The sequence below is a fragment of the Choristoneura fumiferana genome, chromosome 21, assembly GCF_025370935.1.
Source record: "Choristoneura fumiferana chromosome 21, NRCan_CFum_1, whole genome shotgun sequence".
NCBI lineage: Eukaryota > Metazoa > Arthropoda > Insecta > Lepidoptera > Tortricidae > Choristoneura > Choristoneura fumiferana.
Window position 1 is genome coordinate 2,775,346 of NC_133492.1, and position 17,973 is coordinate 2,793,318.

Sequence of the window (17,973 nt, forward strand, 5' to 3'; positions counted from 1 at the left end):
AGCTTGCGCTTGAAGGTGTACCCACTAGACGCCCCTTGGATAGGAGGAGGAATATCATTCCAGCACTTGGACGCCGCGAACTTAAAACTTCCGCGGAATGCCGCGGTCCGGTGTTTAGGCACAAGAGCCATTGCACTCCTGCGCTCACTCCTCGACCAAACTATTTTGTTGTGGAGGTATAATGGGGTCCTATAGCGTCTCACACCGAACAGCAGAGTGGCGAGGTGCATGCGCCTGCGTGCAGGCATGTTCAGCAGGTTAGCGGCGTTCAAATACGGAGTGATGTGGGAGCGGGGAGGGACACGGAAACAAAAACGAGCGCATGCGTTCTGCACTCGCTGTAAAAGTCTCTTAGAACGGCCAACAATGCAGCCGTCATAAACAACATCACAATAGTTTAATCTGGACAATATAAGCGATTCACAAAGGTCAACACGCAAATTGACACTAAGGTAATCGCGTATATTGTACAGAACTTTGAGGCGGTAGAAGCAGTTACTCACAACTTTTACAATGTGGTTTTCTAAGCTCAGCTTGCCATCCATAAGGAGGCCAAGGTTGTTAGCTTCTACCACCCGTTCTATTGGTTTACCCATGACGGCAACATCCCCGACCGTCAGAGCATCAATTTGTTAGTTATATGCCTTAATATATGTTAGTATGTATCTGGGATATGGCTTGTCGAAGAAGTAAAACACTTTGAAAAAACTTCGAAAAATATAATTAAAAAATTAAAGAAAAAATACAACAAATGGATGCAGCAGTCAGCGCGCGCGTCTTAGATCGATGTCCGCTTTCGTCTCTCCATCACACCAGTCCTCTTTCTCCCTCGCACTCGTTCACTCAATCGTCATACCATCTCTTTCAGCTATCATACGTCATTCTTGCGTTCCGTTTCAGTATATAAGTACGCGATGACACAAAATAATAATAATATAATAATCAAACCAGTCCAGCATTATTTGCCTCCATGAATGAATATACCTACTTGCATATTCCCTAATGTAGCTAAACGCGTCAGAGTGACTTGTACGGATCACTGCACATTGTGCATTGCGGATTAATATGCTCTAATGCACACATTAGTGACCATATAAACGGGTTGCCTTCAAATCAAGCTTGTATGACTGTTAAAGAACATAATGGCTAGGGTAGGTAGGTACGAATGGGTAGGGTAGGGCTCATGTCCAGCAGTGGACCTTCAGCCCACGGAACCCAATGGGTAGTTATTTGAACCCATCGTAGTAGGCGCATGCGGCAGGGTCTTGCGCACGGAAATGTGTGCTAACCTAATTGATTTATGCTATATTTTTTGAGATATTGAGTTATACCGGGTGTGGCCTATAATACGAACAAATAATGGATACTAGGCAACGGATAAACATACTTATATAAATAAATACGAGTACATACTTAAAAACATATTAAACATCCAAGACCCGAGAACAAACATTCGTATTATTCATTCAAATATCTGCCCGGCCGGGAATCGAATCCGGGACCTCAAGCTTCGTAGTCAGGTTCTCTAACTGCTTGGCCATACGGTCGTCAAATAGTGTGGTTACCTTACATTCTCCACTTGAGAATATCGCAAAGACACAAACCACCATGTATTATCAGCCTTACAGGATGATTGCGTAACGTTTTACGCGAACAATCAGAATTCCAGGCGCGGGCGGTTGACATTCTAATCATCCCGTATCACATAGGGTTGGCGCATTCCTCGCCATTCCCTTATTCGACTTAATTAAGGCAACACCGGAAATTAATTGTTCATTTTTAAATTGCATTGCAACAAAATGGTTCGTGGAATTTAAGCTGTTTTAATCAACTAATTTCGTTTCTATGGAGGAAAAGTATAGCTCTGCTTTTAAAAATTACTTCAACTTTCATGAGACATTATTAATAAAATTACTAAAACAAAACAGTTCGACTCTCAATTATTAGCTACGTATAAAACATGGTAGCATGGTAAACGTTTGTGCTTCTCTGAGGATGAACTCTAGTTGAGTTCGAAACGTGTGTGAGTGATAGTTGGGTTTGTGTGTTTTTTGTGTGTTCTTACAGTGTGGAGGCGGAGGAGTTGCACAAACAGACATTTGATGCATAGATCTATCTTAAGACCGCGGCTGAGCCAAGTAGTTTATGGTTCAAAGACTATAGTATTTAACCATCTCACAAAAGCGGTAACCCTGCAAACGCTTAAAGCAAACGACTTGTTGTGGCTTATCAAAGATTACGAGATCACGGTGTTTGCAATCAAAGGCAGCGGATAACGTCGCAAGTAATTTCAAGGCACGTAAAACAAAAGGGGGTCACAAATGTATTTATAATGACAAAAACTGGCCAAGAGCGTGTCGGACACGCCCGAAATAGGGCTCCGTAGCTATTACGAAAAATTAAGTAATATTTTTCCAAGGATTTCGTATTTTATACGGAATCTTCCAAGTTTAGGTATATTTTATACCTTAGGCTGCTATTTACTCTTAAACTACTAATAATTCTCAAGCAATCTTGGCCGTTATAATTTTCCTTGTAAATTTGATATGTGTATATACTACATCCCGATTTTTTTCAAAAATTTTCCACGCAACAGTTAAGATTTTAGAGGGGGGGGGACGCCCGGTTTCATGAAATTTGCAATTTAAAGTTGAATGTTTCACAAACAGATCGCTGAATCGAAAAAAACTGTCTTAGCAACCCTCCAATGGTTTTAAAAGACCTATCCAACGATACCCCACACTACAGTTAGTCAAGAAAAAAAATCGCCCCCACTACGTCTATGGCATTTATTGTACCATTTTGTCGGCATAGTTTACATATACCTATATACTCGTGCAAAATTACAGCTTTCTAGCATTGATACTCCCTGAGCAAAGCCGCGGGCGGACATACAGACAGACATGTCGAAACTATAAGGGTTCTGTTCTTGCCATTTTGGCTACGGAACCCTAAAAATTTTTTTGTTATCCGAATTTATTCCCCAGACATTTTTGACCCGCTTTTATCATGTTGATTTTCTACCCTCTCAAAAGATATGTTAATAGGCATTAAATTTACATAGACTTACATTAATCAGGTACTCTGCTTCAAAAACACCTGTTAAAACCTGAACCATTAAATAAACACCAAGTGAATAAAATTACATTTTCGCTTCACGTTTCTACTCTTAGAAAAACTGTAACCATTTTCCTTAGAGAACCGTCGTATAATTTCCAAGTAGTAAAATAGGTCGCTCTAGAGTCTAGGACAGTTAAAAGGGTTTTAACGGTGCAGTTTAATTTCAGCTGCCTAGCTTATGTCCTTTAAGAGCGTTATATTAGCTCCTTAAAGCGCTACATGTCGTATAAATCTTTTAATATAAGGCCATTATTTCCCCTTATGATAGCGATGATGACCTAAATAGGGGGAAGTTAAATTAGGAGGGGTAATTTTATGGTTATGACACAGGTTGGCTTTATGAGATGAAGCCGATTTATACTTACCCACTTCCAGTAATTTACGAAAATACTCTATCATTTTGAAACAACTTTTATCTCAACATCAAAAATAAAAGCACAAGCTATAAAAGTAATACGCTAAGTAAAGATATCTCATTTTAGTAAATGCAAAATTACTGTCATAACATTATAATAGTAAATTATGCGCCCATCAAATGAAAACGGCCACATAACCACTTACCCCAAAAGCTTGAGAGCTTGTGTTCTTGACCCAAAACCCATAAATTGATTACGGCATTATTTTACGTCCCCATACGACGGAATAAAATAAAAATATCAAAATAACTCCTATACGTGTTGGCGTATAGTTCGACTGTCTCACGAATGCGTAAGCTTGACAAAATTGAGCTTTGAAAGATTGGTTGTAAGGGTGTTTTTTCTGCTCTAGGGCTGTATCGATGCTTGAAAGCATTTGATTTACGAAGGGTCGTAAAAATGTGACGAAACAGTACCAGTCCGGGATAGATACGACATTATAGCCGTACGTCGGTTGATCTATTGCTTCGATCTTTAATATGTATCTGCCAAATTGTCGTGCCTAGGTTGCGAAATAAGACTGAGTATTTTATTTTCTACGCTTGGGAAGTGTAAGATGAATTCTACGGACATTGAAAAATGACGAGCGATTTGTGGAAGGTAGAACCTTATGCGAGATCCGTCGGGATTGCTACCACCATCTTACTCGCTAGTTCTGCCGCCTAGCAGCAGTGTTTGCGATGCTGTATTTCGGCGAAGGTATTAAACCAGCCGATGAAATTAATGGCACAGTGTTGCATGTTAAAACCGCGGATGCTGGCCGAGACCTCATCATCATCATCATATCAGCCATAGGACATCCACTGTTGGACATAGGCCTCCCCCATAGACCTCCAGTTGCCTCGATTGGAACCGGCTTGCATCCACCGTGAACCCGCGACTTTAACCAGGTCATCCGTCCATCTCGTTGGTGGACGTCATACGCTGCGCTTGCTGATCCGCGGTCTCCACTCGACAACCTTTCGGCCCCAACGACCATCACCCGTTCTCCGTGCTATAGGCCGAGACCTGACCTGATAAAATGTAGTATGTGTAAAGCTCCCAATATGCACTGGGCCAGCGCGGGAATTACGATTCAAGCCTTCCCATTCTGAGAGGACCAGCAGTGGAACGTATACAAGGTGTTAACTAAATAACTGAACACCAGAAAGTAGTTTGCTCAGAATGGAGACTCGAATCGATTACACTATGTTTTAAATCAGGTTGTGTTTGTGTTTTTAAATCCCTTTTTTATTGTGCCCAGTCGAAAAGTTACGACTGCAACAGGTACCAATTAAATATTTTAGCGAGGTTGCATACTAGGTATTTCGATAATTTAATACTGGCCGTTTCGCTGTCGCAATTGCCGGCTGCAGAGCTTCATTGACGAACGCATTGTACCTTCAATAGTCTTCGTTTAGTAAACAAAAGTTCCAAGTGAAAGCGTGTTCCCCAAAATAAATCCAAGAATATTTGGCCAGATTTGTTCCAGTTCCCGTGGGGACCACGCCTCAACCATTCCACTTATTGAGCTAGGATAGCCTGGGTAGATGTTTCCGACAATTTGTGCTTTTAATTATTTGGAAATTTCCGATTTATCGACCGTTCACTTTGTTACTTTGTTGTAACACACGACCTGCCTTATTGTCTGACGTACTTGGAATCCCAATCGATTTTGCAACTTTCCTGTCACACGGTATATGAGGGAAGAAAGAGATGGCGTATGCGATCGCGAGCACGCGCGTGTTAGATAATACAGCCTCTGAGGTCTTATGGTCTGAAGAATTTGGAATTACAATCGATTTTACAACCTTTTTTGTTATACGGTAGGGAAAAAGATATGGCGAATGCGATTGCGAGCGCCCGCGTGTTACACAACACGGTCTCTGTTACGCTCTTGTGTAGTGTTTGCGATATTTATCTTGATTTTTCAGAGTTCCGTCCCTCAAAAGAAAAAGCGTTACCCTCATAGGATCAACCTTTTACTCAACAATACTCCCAGTATTGTTTTAAAGGACTTTTCATTTTCCTGTAGCACTTAAATCACAATGTTAACCTACTCAAAGTTTTCATCATCAAATTGCGCCAGAGTTGCCATCTCCTGATTAACAGCTTGATAGATTAGAACGTTCATTAAGCGACTAAAACCTCGCTGACTTTTTGCATGTTCGCTTTGAAAAATTATCTTGAAAATGTTGGATGATTCCCAAACTTCTGACGAAGGTCCGCCTACGGCGAGGGAGCCGAAACTTTGACTGCCAGGGTTTCCCGGATATATAAAAGTTATTTATGAATACTGTTCTCAAGTTTCCCTGGCGTGAGGAGTTTAAGGTTTTTGAGGATATCGTTTTTGTATTTTTTATAATTGCGCGCTTTTGTAATTTTTTTTTCTAAGGTTTTAACAGTTTATCGAATACTCGGCATATAAGCAACGTATCAGATTGATATGACTAATTTCAAAATGTATAATTTAAGGTAAAATCTTAAAAAACCTACTTTCTGTCCTACTATTATTATAAATGCCAATTTTACGTGCGTGTTTGTTATTCCTTCAGGCTAAAACGACAGAATGGTTTTGAATGTCTAGTATCTAAGTATATGTCGGCGGCGGATCGTAAAATCCGCCAGATCACGTAAGTCCTAGGCATATCGTGAAATGGCGCCATTTTATGATGTGCCTAAAACTTGGTCAGGCATATCACGATGTGCCTGAGAAACAATACGGCAGGTTGATTAGAGCAACGCATTCATCGATATTCCTAATACCGGGCATATCGTGATAACCAGACCGACCAGACGACCAGATGGCCTAGTGGTTAGAGAACCTGACTACGAAGCTTGAGGTCCCGGGTTCGATTCCCGCGTCGGGGCAGATATTTGTATGAAAAATACGAATGTTTGTTCTCGGGTCTTGGGTGTTTAATATGTATTTAAGTATGTATCTATCTATATAATTATATTTATCCGTTGCTTAGTACCCATAACACAAGCTTTGCTAAGCTTACTTTGGGACTAGGTCAATTGGTGTGAATTGTCCCGTGATATTTATTTATTTATTTATTTATTTAACCACACTAATGAGAGTGACCACAACGCACCGGCACCGGCCGCGGCCGGCAAAGTGCCAGAACCGATATGGCGGCGTTTCATGATATACCTAGGAATTTCATGATCTGCCTACACTGGCCAAATCACGAAATGGCGGCGTTTCATGTTATGTCTAGGAATTTCATGACCTGCCTAAACGTCACTAGGCAAATTGGTTGAGAATTGAACGATATGGCGGATGTCCTTTAGCCAATTCATGGAATGGCGCCATTTCACGATATGCCAAGGAAAGAGGAAGATTTTACGATCGGCCGCCGACATTATAGAAAGCTGAACACCTGAAATTAGACGTAGGCTACTTTTAAGCCCGATATTTCCGCGGAATCGGGCAGTCGGGCTAAAGTAGCGTCCGTTACCGACAAATCTTTTATTTTATTTTATCGAACAGCTGTAAAACGAGCAGGCGGATCATTTGATCTACAAATAAATATCGAGTAGGAAAAATAATTTATGTTTCACAACATAATTGACATTAGTTTTAGATACAAATAATAGTAGACCACTTGACATTATGTCACCGACAATTATCACGTTGGTGAAATAGGGCCCAGCTTAGTTGCTGCGATTTAAATTATTAATTCCAAAAGTAAAACGTCTACCAGTAAGGTTAGCAGAAACAATGTAACTAAATTAACACCAATTCCGAATTGAAATTTCACCGTTAATTGGCCATTGTGCCGTCGACATTAAAATTTATCCGTCCAAAACAATCGACGCGAAATAAAGGTGTATTTCACAGACACATTTGCATTTTAAGTAGTCTCGGGTTTTGAGGGTACGAAATGGGTTTCTATCCGGTGCTATTGGTTGTATTTTAACATCTTTACAATTAGCTTCTCCGTAATACATCCATAAACGTTTCATCATCATCATCATCCCAGCCTATATACGTCCCACTGCTGGACACAGGCCTCCTCTCAGAACAAGAGGGCTTGGGCCACAGTTCCCACGCGGGCCCAGTGCGGATTGGGAACTTCGCACGCACCATTGAATTGCTTCGCAGGTTTGTGCAGGTTTCCTCACGATGTTTTCCTTCACCGCAAAGCTCGTGGTAAATTTCAAATGTAATTCCGCAGATGAATTTCGAAAAACTCAGAGGTGCGAGCCGGGGTTCGAACCCACGACCCTCTGCTTGAGAGGCGATAGGTCAAACCACTAGGCCACCACGGCTTCTCCACTAGGCCACCACGTTTATTCCTTTGTTTTTATCAACAACGTGTATTAGCACCATGTTATTTTGTTATGAGGATTAAAGTTTCTATCCTATCTATCTATTAAAACTCCTCCAGCAGGAATTCAGGGCGTGTTTATCCCAAATAACAAGGACTTTATAAAAGTAGAAAAAATACTTTTGTTTTAGAGCCCTCAATCCATCACTGGCGTTCGTCAGTTCTTCCTTATTACACGAATAAATTGGAGAAGAATCGTTATTTACGAACTATCGTATCGGGCCAAAATATTTGGACTACGAATTGCAGTCGTCGTTTGGAGACGAAAGACATAATAGTTATTGTTTTTACTCTTTTCCTGTTACACTCAGAGTGATTCCAAATAGTGAACAGAAATATTTTATCTTACTTTTTACCCCTGGCAGTTTTCGCTACAAAACGGAAAAACACTATTGGTCACGAGCAGGGGTCGGATTATAGGATGATTTCAAATAGTATTTTTGATTTTCATAAACAATTATCACTTATCATTTAACAACCTCTTTATTAAACGATATGAAATTTATTTTATTCACTGAATTCCATTGATTTATTTAAGATTATTTTGTTACTTCATTAATGCTACTTTGTTACTACATGTCACACGGAAGTTTAAATAAAAACATCATCTTGTGTGCAAGATTACGTCACTTTTTGTCCGACCCCTGGTCACGAGCGTTTATCATCTCGTGATACCAAAATTTTATCCAAATCAAATACCAGTTTTAGTGTTCAGGAGTATTAAACATGCCATCTCACCCTTTCGTCCCACTGCACAGAATAAGGGCTTGGGAACTTCACACACACCATTGAATTTCTTAGCAGGTTTGTGCAGGCTTCCCCACGATATTTTCTTTACCGTAAAGCTCGTGGTAAATTTCAAATGTAATTTCGCACATTAATTTCGTATAACTCATAGGTGCGAGCCGGTGTTTGAACCCACGATCCTCCGCTTGAGAGGCCATAGGTCAAACCACTCGGCCACCGCGGATTTCAGTAAACATACACATCCAAGCACGTGTGAAGATATAATTACTTAATTATTAACTGCACTCACTCACAAATTTCATATTATACATAAGTATGATGACATGATGAATCAATATCGAATATACAAACTGAAATATAGATGCATAGAAAAACCAGAAAAAACAAGGCCAGTGCTGGGAATCGAACCCAGGTCCTCGGCATTCCGTGCCACGTGCTGTACCACTACACCACCACTGGACAGTGATACAGACACGAATTTCTCCTATGCACCACATATCTCAGCTTTTTTGAAGTCCATTAAAAACAAACTAGTTTTAATTTAATATAGCACAACATTATCTTATGATGTTGCTTTTTGATATAAATGATGGACTTTTTGTTTGTATAAAATTACCAATTTATTTGACTCCGAACTTTTGATTTTTTTGGAGTTAAGTACTCCTAGGTGAAATTCTATTTGCGCTATAATTATGTACTTAGTTATAAAAGATCTGAAATTTTAATTCATATTTAAAATAAAACTTATTGTTATTTATTTTTGCTTTAACATCGAAGAGTGATGACGAATTATAAATTGTTATTCAATTTTATTATGTTGCTTACTAATTGCTGTTGCTGTAATTATTAAAAGTAACTACTAAATTATTATTCCATTGAGTCGTTTTAAAAAGATACGTGGTACCGTAAAATTATATTCAGATATAAACATGAAGGCTCGCTTATCTCGTTGTCATCATTCTTTCACAGATCATCCTAAAAATACATGTCAAGTATTAAAAATATCTAAAGTACGCTATCTCTTCCGTCCCAAAATCCTCTTATTCTTTTTGGTACAAACCTCAATTCCCCTAAAAGGATTCCTACTAATGATGTGGGTACGTAATGAAATGTAATATCATCTGGAGTATTAAGTTACTGAGGGTTTCTGCTCGTTCAATTTTATGTAAAAGTCGAAAAACTAGAGATCTCCGGTTACATAGCACGTGCAGGTAAGGTCCTGAATGTAGTGATTTTAGAACCTTTTATTAAACTTTTTTTTTTTTATTCGACTGGATGGCAAACGAGCAAGTGGGTCTCCTAATGGTAAGAGATCACCACCGCCCATAAACATCTGCAACACCAACTTGGAACGTTCATTACAATATAATGCTTCATCGGCACCACTCACTTGATGATAAGTGTGAGGAACGGAACGTTAATGTGACAATTGTCTTCTCGCTCCCTCATGAGGGCTCTCGCTCTCTCTGTGAATTGTGCCTTGTAAAACTTAAGTGTGCAAATGAATAAAAACCATTATTAATTAATTAACGCGGTTTTGTTCACATTTACAAGAATACGCAAAATTACACAAACCCATCTATCAACACCACCACAATACTCTCTCTCCCCCCCCCCCCTCTCTCTCACTCTCTCTCTTATTTATATATAATGATCATTTTGGCTGCTGAAACAAGACTTACCTACATATTTTTAAACGAAAATTTTACAATAACAACTTATTTACTATCCCTTATAATTAAAACTAAGTTCTAACTGAACAGTTGAAGAAGGAACTGCAATAATTCTTTTACTTCATTTCAATGCTAGTTTTGCTTCTATGATACCTACCATTAGCAACTTCGCTAACCACAATAATGGGTCTTATAGTTCTTGATGCCATTAAAGATGATGTAGTCAGTCCTCCTAGTGGGAGGACGCCAACACTTCGTCTTCCGGTTCGGTCACTCGCGGAAACCCGGGCGATTATTCGAGCCTTTCAACCGCCCCATGTTTCTGGTCACTTTTTTTACGAATTGGCTGTATTATGATGTCGTTTTCGATGATTTGTTAGAGTTCCTGTATTTCTACTAGATAACTAAAAACAGTATCAGAATATTCCGCCTTTAACAGAAAAGTGTCCAGAAAAATGAGACAATTGGAACTCTCGAATAATCGTCGTCCCAACTGTTATCTGATTCTTTGAGCGATCACTACTACTAAAGACAAAGACTAGGTCAGTTGGTGTCGAATAGCCCAAGATTATTTTTTTATTTACGACGTGGAGTAAAATTATGCGGTTGTATTACATGCCAGTGGTATTGCCACTCAATGAAAGCCCGGTTTATTTCGATCACGCACACGTAGTAATTTTTGGTCTATTCCGGCTTACATGACCCCATGCGTAATGGCGGCCATGTCATTAGCGCGAACGACTATCTTACATAAGTGCACCCTCGAAGGGATGGTACGGGCGAGAGTATACAGAGAGCAAAAAAACTTTTTTTTCACTTTTATAATGATGTTATGTAACACGCACATAAACATCACACCTGTATTCCCAAATGGGGTAGGCAGAGCACACGAAACGTTACCGCTTCGAAGCCACTTTTAGCAATTGTAGGTTTTAAGTTTGACAAAAACGGTACAATAGTGACAGGTTGATAGCCTGTCGCCTACAGTTTACCTTAACCTATATCCTCAGTCGCCTCTTACGACATCCACGGAAGAAATGGAGAGGTGTAATTCTAGCCCGACACCACACGGGTATTTGTACCTTTAAAAATGTAAATAAAAGTTTCTGCCGGTGTGGACGAATGCTGCTTAATATACCTGTAACAAAAAAAAATTGATAAGAATTAATTTTTAAAGACAAAACTATGCAGTTTGACTCAAAGTTTTTTTCACATTAACCCCCCTTAATCACGAAAAAAATATAAACTTAAGAAAAATAATTGTATTACCTGTCTCTGAAAAGGCGAGTGCCAAAACAAAATAATGTTAACTCTGCTGTTGCCCACGACTGAATCCGCGTAGAATTCGTTAATCGCTTTCCCGCAGGAACTATGTAATTTTTCAGATAAAAACTATCCTATATCCTTTCCCGGGACTTAAACTATCTGTATTCTGTGTCGAGGTAGGTAACCAACAAACAAACAAAAAGACTTATAAACTTTCGCATTTATAATATTAGCTCAGTATAGATAATTTTATTTATTAATGAATAGTTGATTATGCTGAACCGGTACCTTTTCATGACAGCATCTATATTTATCTTTGTATTTTTAGCCTGTGTATCATGTGTATGTATTATTGTTGTTACAAATAAACGTTTTTTTTATTACTTAAGCCCTAATCAAATATCAAAAAGGGTGTATTTAATTGACTTTTCAACTAAAACTTTACACTTGGTGTATACCTAACCCTCGTGTTGTTTACTGACCCGTACCAGTGTTAGTCCGTCAGTCAATGACTGGTCGTTCCACCAACGCCAGTCATTTGCTCCCAACTGCCCAACCAATCGCTATTTGATTACTGTTTTATACGTCCACGGTTGTTTATGAACTATAATAATAATATCGGTGCACAATTTTCGGTTAGGTTAGCCGATTGGGTGATAAAGTCGGGGGGTATAAATTTACTATTATTAGTGCAATCAGTGTGAAGTGATTGGGAAATACATGAGCAGTAAAATTAGATTTAATAGTTTGGTGGAAATCAGCATAGTTAGAAATCTGTCATTGCAGCATGCCTGTGCGTGTGCGTTTTTGCTAGCCAACTTACGTATTAGTTTTAGTTAGTAAATATTATTAGCATGAGCCATCCATCCACCAAAGCTTCAAAGATAGCTGTGCAAGGAAAAATTCACCAATAGGATTACTTCATTTTCCTTGCCTAAAGGAGAGAATTAAGGGATTATTCACGTATGGATTCTCATACGTGTTTAATTCCTACCGTTAACATACGCTATGAAGAAAATCCTGACACATTGCATTACCAGGAAGTTTTTGGACATTTGCAATTTACTTATACTTACTAATTATGTCACACGCAATAAGTAAGTATAGATGTAGTACTAAAGTCTACTGGCTAATTGAGAAAGGAACATACGACAATTATTAACTTAATCTGTATAACATATTGTGGCGTGCAGTGAGGGTAAGTAGCGCTAGAGCTGCTTACAGACTCAGACACGTCAAACTACCCACTCCCTTCCCTCTTTTTACGTCCAGAGATAACATATACTTTACTGCAGTCATTACAAGTGAGCTTGTATACACCCGATCTAGTTTCTTTATCCACCTTCTCTTTGTTGTTACAAAGTTTAGAGTACAAAGAGTCCAAAGAGAGAGTGTAAGAGAGTTCTTACAGTGTGGAGGTGGAGGAACTGCATGAACACGCATATTTTGCATAAGCTTAGCTATCGTAAGGTCGCGGGTGAGCAAGGAAATTATTTTAGTTCATTGATATGGACCTCCGCAAAGTAACGCCTGATTCAATAAATTACAAAGAGTCGTTAGTCTTTAAGCGTTTACATCCTGGGGAGGTTTGCTATGGCTTGGATCTAATTTCAGCAATGGTAGTTAGTAAAACATGCCTTGACAGTAAATAAATAAAAATGAAGGTAGTTTTGAAGGACGGTTAAAATTTATAAATAATTTGTGGGTAGTTTTGTTTTGTTCGATAAAATATATGTGGGTACTTGGGGAGTTACAGTGACAAATTAAAACGGTGGTTGTGGTTTGTTAGTCTAACAACTGGTAGCATGGTGTACGATTGTGTTACTCTGAAGATGAGCTCTGGTTGAGTTCGAAACGCGTCAGTGTGGTGTGGTGGTAGTTATGGACGAGTTTGTTTGATTTGTGTGTGTTCTTACAATGTGGCGGTGGAGGAACTGCATGAACACGCATATTTTGTATATAAGCCTAGCTATCGTAAAGTCGCGGGTGAGCAAGGAAATTCTTTTAGTTCATTGGTATGGACCTCCGCAAAGTAACGCCTGATTCAATAAATTATTTGAATAACACCGACTTACATCAATAGGTATTCTTACCAATCAAAAGCTTATAAAAATATTGACGTATTCTTAAAAGGACAAAATCTGCCCGAACGCAAACTCACAATAGTTACCACATATTATTATATTTTCCTAAGCATATTTATACTCATATTGAGTTTTTCCTTCGGGATATGAATTTCATATAGCTAATATTTTCTTGAATGTTTTCCTTGTATAGGTAATTTATATTGTGTGTTCATTGGAAATGTTTACAGATGATTTACAATATTATTTCTCTGTGGTAATTTTGAACAGTTTGTTATTTGACACCGATGAGAGAGGCTTATGATTTTCTATTATAAATAATACGATTGACAAGATATTTTTGTCATTAAATTTAAATTAGTTGAGGTATTTTTTATCGTGTAAGTATATCCTTGGGTATTATAAAATTATATATTTTCGGTTCCCAGATCTATCAGACTAAAGTCCCAAATCATCATAAAGATATAATAATATTAGCTTATAATATATTTTTTCATCACCCCAGCCTATATATGTCCCACTGCTGGGCACAGGCCTCCTCTCAGAACAAGAGGGCTTGGGCATAGTTACCACGCGGGCCCGCCGTGGTGGCCTAGTGGTTTGACCTATCGCCTCTCAAACAGAGGGTCGTGGGTTCAAACCCCGGCTCGCACCTCTGAGTTTTTCGAAATTCATGTGCGGAATTACATTTGAAATTTACCACGAGCTTTGCGGTGAAGGAAAACATCGTGAGGAAACCTGCAAAAACCTGCGAAGCAATTCAATGGTGCGTGTGAAGTTCCCAATATATTTTTTATTAAATTATTATATTTTTTTTATCAAAATCGTTTAACGTTTAGACAGTTTGGCCCGTTGCCACCATTTGTATGACAGCACTTCTTTATGCTTTGACTACACAATACTCTTAATTGGGGTCATATTTAGTAACATTGAAGTGCTTGGTATTGTACACGTCATCTATACATATAACAACTAAAAAGCGAACTTGTCTAGACATTGAACAAGCAGCATTTTGAACTTTAATAACCTTACAACTTATTACAAAGCCCTATTTCTAGGATTCCGTACTTCAAGAATACCAACAGAGCTCTACTACGAGTCCGCATTCCATCCATCTGGATTCACGGGGCTGTATTTTTCGAACCACATTTAATAGATAAATTTTTACAGAATGTGTACCGTAAACTGCTTCAACTTTGCCCTCTGGCCCCAACATTGCCCGAGTTGATTTAGAGTCGATAACTTAGCACTCTTATAGGGTTTAAACTTTTATCTACACGGGAATTATTATTACGGGGGGATAAAAGTTTAAAAAGCTAAAGGGTGCTAAGTTATCGACTAATTCGAATCAGGCAATGTTGGAGCCAGAGGGCAAAGTTGAAGCAGTTTACGGTACTACATACATTTTAACCGGAATCCGAACCGGACCGGGACCGGGTCATCCGAATTTTAACCGGGATTGCGGTTAGTCGGTACCGCCGAGTTGGAAAACAGTTTTAAATACTCGTGCTGCGTCATCGGTTGGTGTGAACGTGCCTTTACGGAGCGATGTTGTTAGTGTTGTGTGCTACCCTACATTAGACATTGACAATAAAAATGACGATAAAAATGCGGGTAGTTGTGCGCCGGTGTTAGCTTCGTCGGGCAGTCGCGCGAGCAGAGCGGTGGCGCGTAGTGTGCGTGTTGCGGCAGCCGCGAGACGCGTTCGCGTGCTCCTGAGAAGAAGGGCTACGAAATAGCCCGAAACATGTCGAGCTAAGCTCGGTTTAAGACGTGAGTTATCCGTTACAATATCATTTAATATGAGTGAGTCTCATGGTAGTTTCATGTTCAAAATTACATACATTTTTGTGAAAATATAGCCAGTTAAACTAGTGACGTTACGCCGTAGTATCATTTTAGCACGTCGTGACGGCGAAGAAGAAAATGGTGTTATGTAATATTGTTTAATAAAATAGTACGGAACCTCTGCGTGAAACCGAATCACACTTGGCTTCTTAAATGTCGAAATCCTTCCAATCAAACTGTCAAAGGTTTTTGCAGTTCAGCAAGAAATGAGCGAAACGATTTAGTTCGACTTTTTAGTACTTTTGTCGTACAAGCGTTATTGTACTGGAAAATGCGATGTCATGTCATGGCTTCAACTCGCATTTAGGGGCTGCTTCACCATCCATTGATTAGCGTTAACCGACGATTACGTCTCCGTCTATTCGAACAAAACAAATAGAGACGGCATCACACCTAACTGCCAGTTAACAGTAATCAATGGATGGTGAAACAGCCCCTTAGACTTGACTCAGATAAAGTAAAAACCAGCTAGGTAGTGTGCGTCACGCGCAGTGTAAGGTCCGTAAAAGCGTCAAATATTCAATTTTAAGGTTTGATCGATTATTACTCGTTAAATTGTAAAGTCATCTAGACTGTGATCGTTTTCATTTAAAAATCAAATATACAAGGTCTTGATAATAGTTATTTGTGATACGAGGTTGGTAAGTAAGGTTTTACAAATGAGTTGACGAATGATAAACCCGAGCCGCAAGGCGAGGGTTTTTCATCGTCACGAGTTTGTCAAACTTTGCCAACCGTGTATCATACGAAGTTTTTCAATACATTTTTGAGAAAATAGGCAATTAATAACACAAAATTGAAAAACAAAAACAAAACAACGCAAGGTTTTAAAAAAATGGCGCGTCCGTAATGCGCATGCGTAAGTTTTTTTTTAATGAGGTTAACTTAAATTTCAGGCAAAGGTTCGACGCCACTGCGATTTTTTCGAAGAAATAAAAGGTGGAAATCATTAAAATCTGAGGTAACTAAATTACAGTTTATAATAATTACAATCAATTTTGCAAATTCATTACCTATTTAGTTTTGTATATTTATACATGTTTCTACGTATATGTCGATATTTTTTTTTGTAATTTAAAACTCATCGCACTAGTGCGATAAAATGAACTAACGAGCCATGTATACATCCTTTGAAAAGTAACTATAAACCTCAGACACCCTGACAGCCTCTTTATTTTAAGTTAGTTTATTGTATTTATTCTCACATGTCATACTGTAAAAAAAATCGTATTTTTGTTAAGTCATTTATTCTTGTAAATTCCTAACTCTATACTTGTAATTTGTATTTGTCAGTTGCACCTCACCGTTTAAAAAAAAAAACAAACTGGCCGAAAATCGGCCAGTATTAAATTAACTAAATAGTATGCAACCCTGCTAAATTTCATTGGCGTTTGCGTGAAACAAGAATAAAAAACAAAGATTGTACTTAAAATACTTGAAATAAAGAATACTTCTCTGCCATTGATTTTAATAAAATAATCCAGTTGACCGCATATTTTTCTTGTTTCCTACTCGGTCAGAAATCTCCTCAAATGGACCATAAAACAGCTCAAACCCAAAATACTTGAGACCTATTTAAGGTCAGCGTAATAGGGGTTCGAATGGGAGATAAATGGGGTGCCCTTCCGACTGACGGATCCCATCAAAAAGGTATCCATTAATTTTAGCATTAGTTTGACCTGAAGTGTTAATCAACGGAGGGTACGTAGACGATTTGCTTAAAAGTACGGGAAAATTAAAGGCTGACCAGAATTATAAAAAACCCTCGCCATATTGCGGAAAACCAGTAGAAATAATTTCATGCATTGGTAACACTAAAGTTCATCTGTCTATTGCTGTCAAGTTTAACGTTGTTTGCGCGTGGTATTTTAAAGTGTTGTTTTGTGTAAGTAAGTGTATAGTAGTTCTATGTTTGTTCCTATGTTTGTTTTTATGGCGTTAAATAAATGTATTTTCTTTCTTTCTTTCTTTTAGTAAGTGTAAAGAATGTTGCAATATAAAACTTAGAAGTGCTACCCTCGCGTCACGTTTTTTATAATATTCCTGGTCAACCTTTAATGATCGGTCACGTCCAAGTATCATGTCGTTTAGAATTTGTAAAGAGTTATATTTATAAGAGTTATAGTTCGTTATATTGTTTATTTTTAAGGGCCTTCTGTATCGCCTTAGGTTTATATACTGTAAATGATCATAATGTAAATAAAAATAAAATAAAATAAATAAATAATCTTTGAATTAAATTCTATGTAGTAGATCAGCTACTAGATATTTATTTATTTACGAAAGTAAACAACTAGCTTTTATGGCTTGCATGAACCATTGTTCTCGCAGGTAAAATAAATTATGGAATAGGTATTACTAAATTTCCATGGCTATTTGCAAACATATATACTAATATTATAATTTGCGAAAGTGTGTGCGTTTGTATGTTTGTCCGTCTTTCACGTCGAAACGGAGCTACAGATCGACGTGATTTTTGGCATAGAGATATTTTATAGTTTTT

At 38.4% G+C, this 17,973-nt stretch overlaps 1 protein-coding gene across 3 annotated transcripts in view; it reads right to left on the reverse strand.

Moving 5' to 3' along the window:
* LOC141439679 (zwei Ig domain protein zig-8-like) overlaps positions 1 to 17,973 on the reverse strand; it is a 217,252-nt gene that overhangs the window by 72,915 nt on the left and 126,364 nt on the right. The window contains exon 1 of one of the 3 annotated variants that reach the window (XM_074104023.1): positions 11,355 to 11,400. The exons of the other annotated variants lie outside the window; for them this stretch is intronic. The gene's annotated coding sequence lies outside the window, so the exon portion shown is untranslated. Of the gene's footprint in view, positions 1 to 11,354; positions 11,401 to 17,973 lie in introns of those variants that run through there. 3 annotated transcript variants of the gene reach the window in all.